The sequence below is a fragment of the Trichosurus vulpecula genome, chromosome 4, assembly GCF_011100635.1.
Source record: "Trichosurus vulpecula isolate mTriVul1 chromosome 4, mTriVul1.pri, whole genome shotgun sequence".
Classification (NCBI taxonomy): Eukaryota; Metazoa; Chordata; class Mammalia; order Diprotodontia; family Phalangeridae; genus Trichosurus; species Trichosurus vulpecula.
In genome coordinates, this window is record NC_050576.1 from 414,303,881 (window position 1) to 414,315,881 (window position 12,001).

Genomic DNA, 12,001 nt, shown 5'->3' on the forward strand with positions numbered 1-12,001 from the left:
TATTAAAAAAAATTGTTTTTGTGTGGAACTGGGAAATAAGGTATATAGGCAATGGGGTATAGAAATCTATCGTGCCCTATAAAAGAGTAAAGGAAAAGGGGATAAGGCAGGAGGGGGCAGGAGTTGAATAGTAGAAGGGATAGTAGATTGGGGAAAGGGCAATCAGAATAATGCTATCTTCAAGAAAGGGGGAGGGTAGAGATGGGGAGAAAATTTGTGACTCAAAATATTGTAATCTTCTGGAAATGATTGTTGAAAACTAAAAAAATAAATTAGGTATAATAAAAGAAAAATGCCATCTATATCCACACAAAAAAATAAGGAGGCTGAATGTGGATTGAAGAATACTATTTGCTCTCTTTTTGGTTTTCTTTAGTTTTATTTTTTTCTTTTTCATGGTTCCTCCCACACATCCTAATTCTTCTATACAAGATGGCTAAAATGAAAATACTTTTAATATGAATGTTTATGTAGAATGTATAAAATGTGTTTAGGAGCAAAGATCATAAATGGTGAAAGTGATTCAAGTCTATGGCTTAGCTAAGTGTAATTGTCAGCAATGATGAGAGAATTATTGATTCAAGAGAGGAAGACAACACAGAGTTGAATTGGTTCACCAAAGTGACAAGATAGTGAAAAGCAGTGAGAGCAACTAATGTAGTGGAGTTGACTAGGGAGAGAATTAAGGAGTCAAGAGATGGATGTGGTTCGGATGAAGAGGAGGCTTTTTAAGGAAAGGAAGAGGGAGAGGTCAAAAGTTAGTGGATTATAGTTACAGAAGGAAATTTTGGAATTCTTGAACAAAGATGTGGAAAATCTGTGATTGTTCATGTGGTTTATCCTTTGTTCTCAAAGAGGAACGTTACATCAAAAGATGACATCGTGACTTGTAAATCAATTAGATTACAGTGATAATGAAGGGCTGTGCATAGTCATCAGGATCACTTTCTCCTCCAGAGCCATTTGGGTCCAGTGGCTACAATGAATTGGATTTCAGGCATGGTCTTTAAGAAAGAAAATAGCCAGTAAACCCCACAATACTGAGGCAGGCTTCAACCATGAAAATTTACCTTCCTTTGAGCACAACAACCTCAGGTAAGGACATGGCACCCTATGTAGAGAGAGGAAAAGAAAGTAGAGGAGAGGAGAAGAGGAGCTCAGCTGCTCAACTGGAACTGGCCAGTTGAGTCCCCATTGGGCAGCTTGGACTACTCACAGGTTGTGGTTTTCTCCTTCATTCTTGAAGAAGACCATGATTTCAGGAAGAAGATGTCATGATTTACAAATGAATTGGATTACACTGAAGGAGGGCCACGCAAACTCACATGCCTCACTTTTTCCTCCAAAGCCATCCAGGTCCTTTGGTCAGATATAGATCAGACAACTGGGAATGCCCCAGGATACTGTGAGAGACCCTGGACATTTTAAGCTAAGGCCTTTCTGAATTCTTACTTTACCTGAGGCAACACCCATTCAGTTATTAAGGCTGCTTAAGAAGTGAGCCAAGGGATGGGCATTTTAATCCAAATAAACAAATAAATATATAAAAACAAAGGTATTAGCACTATTGTGGGTGTCTAGTAGGCTGAGAAACTGAAACTTTAGGGTATTTGAGGGAGTATCAATATTTATTTTTCAGGCACTTAGTATGAGGACGAGAGTGAGGAAGGAGACAAAAATTGTGATCGAGATATCAAACTCATTGAGGAAGGAAAGGGAGTGATCTGGGTTATATATAGATAATAGCAACTCAGATTGTGATTGAATGGTAGATGTGAATAGCCTGGACATCAGAGAAAAAGAGCTTACTGAATGACAGAGAAAAGAGGAAAACTTAAAAGTGGAAATGGGAAGCAAGGAGTATTCCAACTCCCTTGCCTCTCTCAGTGAGGCAAAGAACATGATTGTAGGTGAAGACAGTATTAGAATGGGTAGCCAGAGAAGTTAAGTCATCAGGAGAAAGCCAGGTTACAGTAGATCTGTCAATGGAAGCAGTGGGAAAGGAAAAGAATTACGATCAAAGGAAGTTTATTGCTTAAGAAACAGGCATTACAGAGGGCACAGTGAAAGAGGTAAGTCGAATTAGGTTGAAATTTTGGGATGATAAAGTTGAGGAGGATGGAAATGAGGGATCAGGCAGTGGGGTTTGGGAATGACTTTAGGGTGATGGTCTACATGAGTTTGGAGACACTGTGAGGTGAAGATTATAAGCAGGTGGGAGAATGTTCATCATTTAGTAGAGAGCACCACTCCTCTACCCATTCCCCCAAAAGGTAAGTCCAGCAGAAGATGTGAAGGCTGCAGTAAAAGGGAAGGTTTCAATCCTTTGCATGGGAATTTCTCCACTTCCCAGTTGCAAGATTGGACTGGCAATGGAAGGCAAACTTTGCCTTGTGCTGGCACAGATAAAAGTGCCTGCTTTGGGGCAGATGGAAGATTCCTGGCCATGCCCTTTGCAGCTCTACCTCTGGTGACATGTTGTGCCCAGAAGGATATAGAAGGCATAAGGCAGTATCTCATGGTTTGAGGTCTTCTGAGGTTTTCTTATATGAGGAAGTTGGCTAGGACATGCTAAGAGTAAGTGGTAGACTCCCTGTGTAAAGGGTAGAGAATGCTTTTGGGGAAGTAGAAGACCTCTAGCTTAACCTTTCCTCTGGAAACACTTTGTGCCTGGTGGGAGATGGAAAGTACAAAACACTACTTAGGCCACTAGCTATATTGAGCCTTTTTACTGTCTCTTCCCTGGGTCTAGAATTTACCTTCTTTAGAATTTTTTTCTAGTCTTCCCTACCGTAAGTATCTCATCCTCTACAACCTCCCTATTTCTATATATTTATATTGTATGTATCTACTTCCCTGGAGAAAGAAAAGGCAAGCCACCCCAGTATCTTTACTAAGAAAATTCCATACACGGTATTGTCATGGTATGGTGCACTAGGTCACGGAGTCAGATAGGACTGATAAACTGTAAAACACTTTGGCTATTTGCACATTGTCTCTCCCATAAAAATGTCAGCTTCTGAAAGTCAGGAAACATAATTTTTACTTTCTTTTTTTGCCCAGAGCTTACCCAATGTCTGGCGTATAGTAAGAATTTGATAAATGCTTGTTGATTGGGAGAATGATGATTTTGGAGATAGCAGTTTTGGTCATGTGGTAGTTGTAAACATATCTTAATTTTTTAGGCAATGAGTGGCAGATAATAAAGTATATGAAACAATTTACACAGCTATTTTAGGAGTTTTGCAGGAAAAAAATATGAAAGAGAAAGGATAATAGATTAAAGGCTTGATAGAATCAGGTTAAAGATTTGTTTGTTTGTTTTTAGAATGTGGGAGATCTGAACATGTTTATAGATAGCAAGTAATGAGCCGGTAGTTGAAAAGAAGTTGAAAGTTAGGAAAAGAGTAGATATATTATAAGGACAACCACCTGGAAGAAATTATCAAGGACAAAGTTAGAGTTGTTGGTATAGGGAAGGAGGAGGAGGATGTTTAAGTTCTTTGGTATGTTGAAATTGGGGAGGAGAGGGCAATCCTGACAGTTGAACTCTTAAGGAGAGAGAGATGCTGAAGTTTAATATGGGGATATATGCCTTTTTAAAATTATAAAGTATTGGTGATAATCAAAATAGATATATGTATGCCTTTACATAAATAAAATATTTAGATAATTTAAGGAGAGTAATGCTGCTGTTGAGAAGGATCTTTTATTTTAACTGCCTGTCCACTCACAGGATCCCTTCTTGGTTGTTGTCTAAATCAGGGCTGTCCAAAATGCAGCCGTGTTGGTAAGCAAAATGGGCTGTTTGCACTCAGTTCACCCAAGTGCCCTTGAAGAGTTTGGCTTTTGTTTCCTTTGATTAATTCAGTGTATTTCATTGAGTCTTACTAAGTGCTAAGCCCCAGGCTCTAACCCCTATTGGGTGCCAAACCTATGTGGGTGTGACCCTCCCAGGTTCCTAAGGGGAGGTGCTAACTCAAGAGCCAATAATGTGAGCCTAAGTTCTGGTCATTCACATGATGTTTGATGACGTCTGAAATGCAATAAGAAGAGAAGACAGAGCCATTTGTGCAGGGATCTCACTTTTGGTGGTTCACACTGATGTGGAAACTCCAGGCAGCTGTAGCTAAGAGCCCTCCAGCTCATAAACCCAGGTGTTGGGACTTTGTTAAACTCTGGTAACTATGTATTGGGATTTGAATCAGACAAGGTCTGTCTGTCGATGTTTGTACTTTGTTTGTATTTTGCTCTGAAGTTCAGGATACTGGCTTTTTCCCCGGAACTAAGTGAGTGATATTTGTATGGTGGATTAAAATAAGCTTGATAACCCCTTAATGTTGCTTTCCTTAGTAAAGCAGATCTAAAGAACCTGAGCTTTTGAAGCACTTTGGCAGCGTGCTTGTTGTTTGGCTTGTGTTGGTCTTTCACCCCCTCAATAGCTGCTAGCCAGATTGTTGAAACAGCCACCCACAATGTGATTTATGTGACCCACCTACAAGCATAGAAATTTGCATAAATGCTTTAGTAAACCAAACCAAGCTACCACAGAGTTCTCACCAAAATGGGAAAATCAAAATATACTGTCTATTGTTTCAATATAACCCTAAGGTTGAACAGCTCTGATCTACAAAGAGAAAGTATTTCTCTGAAGCCACACCAAAAGAAAAAAAAAAAGAGGTTCTATTCAAGGAAAGAAAGGTAAAGAAAAAGTTAACAAGAAAATTTAAAAACCATTGTCACAGACTATTGGTTTGAAGAGACATCCAACTGAGAACACAAACTTTTTTTTTTCTTTTCTGTTTGCAGTTTCAGATAAGCTCAATCTTTAACATGGGTGAATGTATGGATTTTTTTTTTCTTTCAACAAGACTATTACATTTGTTGTTCTTGGCCAGCATAGCAAGCTCAGAAAGATTTTAAGAACCTACTTATTGCCACACTAGGTGACTACAACTGCAATATGTCACTCAGTTTGACAAAGAACATCTATCACAGAAGAATAGGCATCTGTATCTCATTTATAAATATGTAAAACAGGAGACATTCTGCTATAATTGTTGACAGAAAATCAAAATAACTTGCTGTCTAAGTTCTCCATTGCTCTATGAAACTTCTCTAAATGAAGTTTAACTAATTGTAGGTAGGATGGCTTTTAGATATGCCATTTATTAATGAATCATGTCCTCACTTCCCTGCTGAGGCCAACATGACATAAATTATTTTGTTTTGTTTTGTTTTTGGAATAATAAAGACCAAAACAGACTGGATCATGCAACTAGCAGTATTAATTCCCAAATATTACTTCTATTACTCTTACCCTGGAAAAATGTGTCTTCTATGGGCAATTTCAGCAGCACTTATAGCAAAGATATGTTAATAAAAGGCAAATGGAATTTACTGTCTAGTTGGCAGTAACTCCCAGAACACTCTTAAAATTACATGGAGTTGCACTGCTCATTTAAAAATACAAACCTCATATATTATAATTCTCATTATAACCTTAATTTCTAAGAATTTCTTCCTTGGGTCTTCTTTTTCATTGAATTTTTGCTCACCTCTTAAAGTGAAAAATCAATTGAACAGGAAAGTAAATAGCTAACATGAGACTTTTAAATGCGACTTTTCCTCAAAATTAATTAATTTGATGATTGGCAATAATTTAGTCTATGCCTGCTTATTTAATAACCCAGAAAGAATAGTCTTTAAAGAGATTAGTTGGTGAAATTTTCAATTACAAAATCCTAAATATTGTTTTCTTTTTCTAAAAGTGGAAAATTAACACAATCACCTTGTTCTGACATTTGTGTCTCCGCTTCTGCTCCTTAATTTTTTAGAGTATTAATACACAAAGAACCCTGAAAGGAGTAGTATCCACAGAATATGGTCCCTGCTTTCAGACTAGGTCTTAAAATATAATCCATCAAGGCAGTCCATCTGGGGTTACATATTGGAAACTTCTTCCAGACATACTGCATCTCTAGCCTTATTAGCAACCGCAGCTACCAAAGATATAGAAAATAAATATATCTTGACACTGTCAAATTTCTGAACATTAGAAACCAACATGCTTTTACTAATGGAAATGAGATCAATGAAAATATATTACCCTTTCTTTTTCCACCATTCCTTAAAGAATTGTAACAACAATGTTACTAGCAGCTGCTATGGAGGTGTAAGATCAACAATACCAGCACACAGGAGGACTGATAGAAAAGGTTCTTTGATCTGCTTTTCTAAGGAAAGCAACGTTAAGGGGTTTACAATCTCACTTTTATCAAACATACATAGATTGTTCACTTAGGTCAGGGGAAAATATCAGCACCTTGAACTTCAGAGCAAATACAAACAGAAATTACAAACAGAGAAAATATAAACAGAGCAAATAACAGAAATCATCAGACAGGGTTCCAGCTGTCTGACCAACGCCGTTCATACATAGTTACCAGAAAGAGAAGCACCAACATTTGTTTTTTTCAAAGATGGAGGGGTCCTTAACAGCTACCCAGCATCTCCACAACAACAATCTTCCAGTGTGTGAGCCCCAAACAAAATGCTAACCTTAGAGCATATATACACGTCTTCAGGGTCAGAATGCTTCACATCTCTCAAGGGTTTCACACCTCTTGTGACCTAACTAGCAAAAGGATGTGGACCTTCCTGCAAACAAAGGCAAGACTAAGTCAAAGACACTTGATTGCCTTAGTGCTGAGAAGCACTCAAAAAGAAAAGACAACAAAAAGTTCCACTTTGCTTCCCGTTACAAGAATCTAGAGCCTTTCCTACTCCTACTGTGACCTTCTGTATGTTTTGTGTATTCCTGTTGAAATCTGAGTTCCTTAAGAGGAACAACTGTCTTATTTTTTTTTTCAGTTTATATCCCCAGGGTTCAGCACACTGTTTTTCACATTGTAAAACCCTATTTAATTTATTCACAAACTATGATTCACATTATTTTTTTCATTTATTCATTCACTTACAGAGGAAGTGTCCAGAACAACTGATATTTTAGTCCTACTCTATTCTGTTATCATCAGACCATATCTGAACATTGTTTTCAATATTGAGTACTATATTTTTAATGGGTTTGATGGGTGCCTTTTGTGTGCACATCACAGTCATTTCTGGGAATTGCCACCTACTCCAGATGAAATCCCTTTTTTGTGTGAAAGGGTGTCATAAGCATTGCTTAATTTCCCAGGCCTTCAGGCTTAGGGGACTGAATAGGATGCATGACATTAATGATTTAAAGGACATGAATATCCCATAGTCATAGAAATCCTGGGCAAGGTTAGGTCAAATGAATTAAGGACCACTTTTTGGTAAACCCTATACAAAGCAGTTTTAGCATGTTTGAATCTGGTAGTTTAAAAAAAAATCTCATGTGGGATGTAGATGTTATCAACTTGGTTGTATCTTTCTGCATGAGGGCCTAGGACAAATTCACTTGTCAATGTGTTTTATTGCTGAGGGCTGTGCTTTAAGAATTTGTGTTTTGTTTTTGTTAGTTGTCTTGTTTTTGTTTGCCTTATCTAATGAATCTCTAGAGATCTTGAACTTGCATTTGGAGGTAACAAGCACCTGGTCTAAGACAGAAGAAAAAATAAATTCATGCATGCATTACAGTTATCACTCTGACAATGTATACAATATTCTTTCTTAATAATTACCTTCCCCCTGCTACATTCAGGGAATGTGTTTCTTTATCTGTTTTCTCACTGGCTATCGTTTGAAGAACCAATGCCCAAGTAGGACTTATTAAGAACAAGGCAAATTGAAGTTTTAAATACCTTAAAATCATGCTATTTATGGGGAAGTTGAAGAATCTAAGTTATATATCTATGTAATAGAAATCTATAAAAGAGATAGAGGTGCCTCTCCAAACACCTTAAATGTGACAAATAGATCTCATCTTACCATATCAACATAATCTCCTAACTGAATAAATAATGAAAGATTCAAGAATTCAAGAACGAAAACAATTGTTCTATACTTCTTTTCAATTCTCAAAAATCATCTCTAGCCCCAGGCACTGAATCCAAATTTCATTAGTGTCTTTAAAATGGAGGAATATATCTATTACAGTAACTCAAAAGCTATTGTTATATGCTCCAATAACTCAGGAAATATATTTTTCTGTTCCATAATTGGAATTTTCACCCTTCATTTTGGTCTGGCTTCATTAATACTCACTGTAGAATGTCTTTATAATGTATTTCTATGTCCAGAAGAACATAAAGTTAAGAAAAATGTATCTATATATTTAAAATATATATTAGATAGTTGCATACAAATAATAAAAGTATTTTCACAGCATGCTATGTAGTTCATAAAAGGTTTGTTATCAGAAATTGATGTGTAAAATAGCTGGCATTAGTATGCACCAAATTTGCTCCTTTGGTATAAAAACTAACAAAAGTGCTTCATCCTAACAATTCATTGGGTTTGTCAAGCTGTCACATTGTTAACTGTTAAATTAGGGAATGCAAAATGAACAGATGAAAGCATTCTATGAATAATGTTTTATTACATTACTGATTTTAACACAAGTGTCTGCGGGGCTTCTATTCTTTTTACATTCCAGTTAGAATTCTGAATTTTATATTCAAAATTTTAATACATGTTTCAGTTCCGTGTGGCATTCATTTTTAATACTTCTGTAAAATAAGTAACTTAAATGAACAAATCATGTGTGTATCTTTTCTTGTGATCCCATACTCGGTGTATAAATGTTATACCATAGAAGTATAATGAGTAGACCCAAGATGGAGATTCTTTTTATAAAGAATGTAATAGTGCATGAGGACTTAAATAATCTGAACTTATGTTATACCTGTGTCTATAACCAATTAAAAATGGAAATAAAATTATTTTGGTGGAAAAATTAAGTTACATATCTTAAAGAAAAGGAAACTGAAAAGTTAAAAGCAATGCTTTAATTTAGACCTGACTCAGGACCATTGTTTACTAAAATTTAATCATTGAAATGAAACACTTTTAGGTTATTTGACAGTCAAAAAAGAGATTGTATTTACTCAAAGAAGAGAAAATATATTTAACATATATAAAAATCAAAGGGTCCACGAGTTGATTCTTGCCCAAAGTTCTCTTGCCTCTAAGTTATGCAATTTGATTTTCTAGCCTAGTCTCAGGGTTTCTTTTTTTGTTTGTTTGTTTTTTTTTTTTAAATTTATTTATTTTTAGTTTACCACACACGGTTCTACATAGTTTTGAGTTCCAGTTTTTCTCCCCTCCCTCCCCCGTCCCTCCCCAAGACGGCATGAAGTCTCATATAACTGTCATGTATAACTTCGCATTGAATTAATTTATGCTCTAGTCAAGTCGTGGAGAAGGATTTTGACCAATGGAATGAATCATGAGAAAGAAGAAACAGAACCAAAAAAAAAAAAACCAAAAAAAAAAAAAACCCAAAAACAAAAACAAAAGAGAAGCAGAAAAGGCGAGCATGTAGTGTGCCTCAGTCTGTATTCAAACTTCGCAGTTCTTTCTCTGAATGAAGATAGCATTCTCCATCATGAGTCCCCTGGAGTTGTCCTTGCCCCTTTAGGTTGCTGAGAGAAGCGCAGTATGTCAGGGTTGGTCCTCACGGAATCCACATATCTGTGGCTGTGCACAACGTTTTCCTGGCTCTGCTCCGCTCACTCAGCATTATGTCGTGTAGGTTTTTCCAGGTTGTTATGAAGTCTGCATCATCCCCATTTCTTATGGCACAATAGTATTCCATCACCTTCATATACCACAGCTTGTTCAGCCATTCCCCAATTGATGGGCATCCCTTTGCTTTCCAATTCTTGGCTACCACAAAGAGAGCTGCTATAAATATTCTTGTACATATGGGTCCTTTTCCCGCTTGCGTGATTTCTTTGGGATATAACCCTAGAAGTGGTATTACTGGATCAAAGGGTATGAACATTTCTATAGCCCTTTGGGCATAGTTCCACACCGCCCTCCAAAATGGCTGGATCAGCTCGCAACTCCACCAGCAATGTAACAATGTTCCAATTTCCCCACATCCTTTCCAGCATTTATCATTCTCCTGATTTGTTATTTTAGCCAATCTGGCAGGAGAGATGTGGTATCTAAGAGTTGTTTTGATTTGCATTTCTCTAATCAGCAGCGATCCAGAGCATTTTTCCATATGCCTGTACATAGCTTTAATTTCTTCCTCTGAAAACTGCCTGTTCATATCCTTTGACCATTTCTCAATTGGGGAATGGCTTGTATTCCTATATATTTGGCTTAGCTCCCTGTATATTTTAGAGATGAGGCCTTTATCAGACATACTAGTTGCAAAGATTTTCTCCCAATTTTCTGCTTCCCTCCTAATTCTTGTTGCATTGTCTTTTTTTGTACAAAAACATTTCAATTTGACATAATCAAAATTATCCATTTTGCATTTTGTAATGCTCTCTATCTGTGGTTGGGTCATGAATTCTTTACTTTTCCACAAGTCTGATAAGTAAACTATTCCTTGCTTTCCCAAATTACTTAGAGTATCAACTTTTACTCCTAAATCATGAACCCATTTTGACTTTATTTTGGTATATGGTGTAAGATATTGGTCTATGCCCAGTTTTTGCCCTACCATTTTCCAATTTTCCCAACAGTTTTTGTGAAATAGTGAATTATTAGCCCAGAAACTGGCTTCTTTGGGTTTATCAAAGAGTAGATTGCTAAACTTGTTGATTTCACCTTCTTGTATACCTATCCTATTCCACTGATCCACACCCCTGTTTCTTAACCAGTACCAGGCAGTTTTGATGACTGCTGCTGTGTAGTACAGTTTAATATCTGGTGTGGCTAAACCACCATCTCTAGCATGTCTTTTCATTAATATCCTAGGTACTCTAGACATCTTGTTTTTCCAAATGAATTTTGTTATTATTTTCTCCAGCTCAGTAAAAAAATTTTTTGGTAGTTCGATTGGTATGGCACTGAATAGATAGATTAATTTAGGTAGAATTGTCATTTTTATTATATTAGCTCGGCCTAACCATGAGCAACTGATATTTCTCCATTTATTTAGATCTGATTTTATTCGCGTGAAAAGTGTTTCATAGTTATGTTCATATAGGCCCTGGGTTTGTCTTGGCAAATAGACTCCCAAATATTTTATAGTGCCTTCAGTAACTTTGAATGGAATTTCTCTTTCTAGCTCTTGCTGTTGGGCTTTGTCAGTAATGTATAGGAATGCTGAGGATTTATGTGGGTTTATTTTATATCCTGCAACTTTGCTAAAGTTGTTTATTATTTCAAGTAGTTTTTTACTTGATTCTCTAGGATTCTCTAGATACATCATCATATCATCTGCAAAAAGTGATAATTTAGTTTCTTCTTTTCCTATTCTAATTCCTTCAATTTCTTTTTCTTCTCTTATTGCTACAGCTAATGTTTCTAGAACCAAATTGAATAATAGGGGTGATAATGGACATCCTTGTTTCACCCCTGATCTTATTGGGAATGCATCTAGTTTATCCCCATTACAAATAATGCTTGTTGATGGTTTTAGGTAGATGCTATTTATAATTTTGAGGAAGGTTCCCCTTATTCCTATGCTTTCTAGTGTTTTTAATAGGAATGGGTGTTGTACTTTGTCAAAGGCTTTTTCTGCATCTATTGAGATGATCATATGGTTTTTGCTAGTTTTGTTGTTGATATGGTCAATTATGCTAATAGTTTTCCTAATATTGAACGAGCCTTGCATTCCTGGAATAAATCCTACCTGGTCATGGTGTATTATTCTCGTAATGAGTTGCTGCAATCTTTTTGCTAATATTTTATTTAAAATTTTTGCATCAATATTCATTAGAGAAATTGGTCTATAATTTTCTTTCTCTGTTTTAACTCTACCTGGTTTGGGTATTAGTACCATATTTGTGTCATAAAAAGAATTTGGTAGCACTCCTTCTTCACCTATTTTCCCAAATAGTCTACAAAGTATTGGAATTAGTTGTTCTTTAAATGTTTGATAGAATTCACA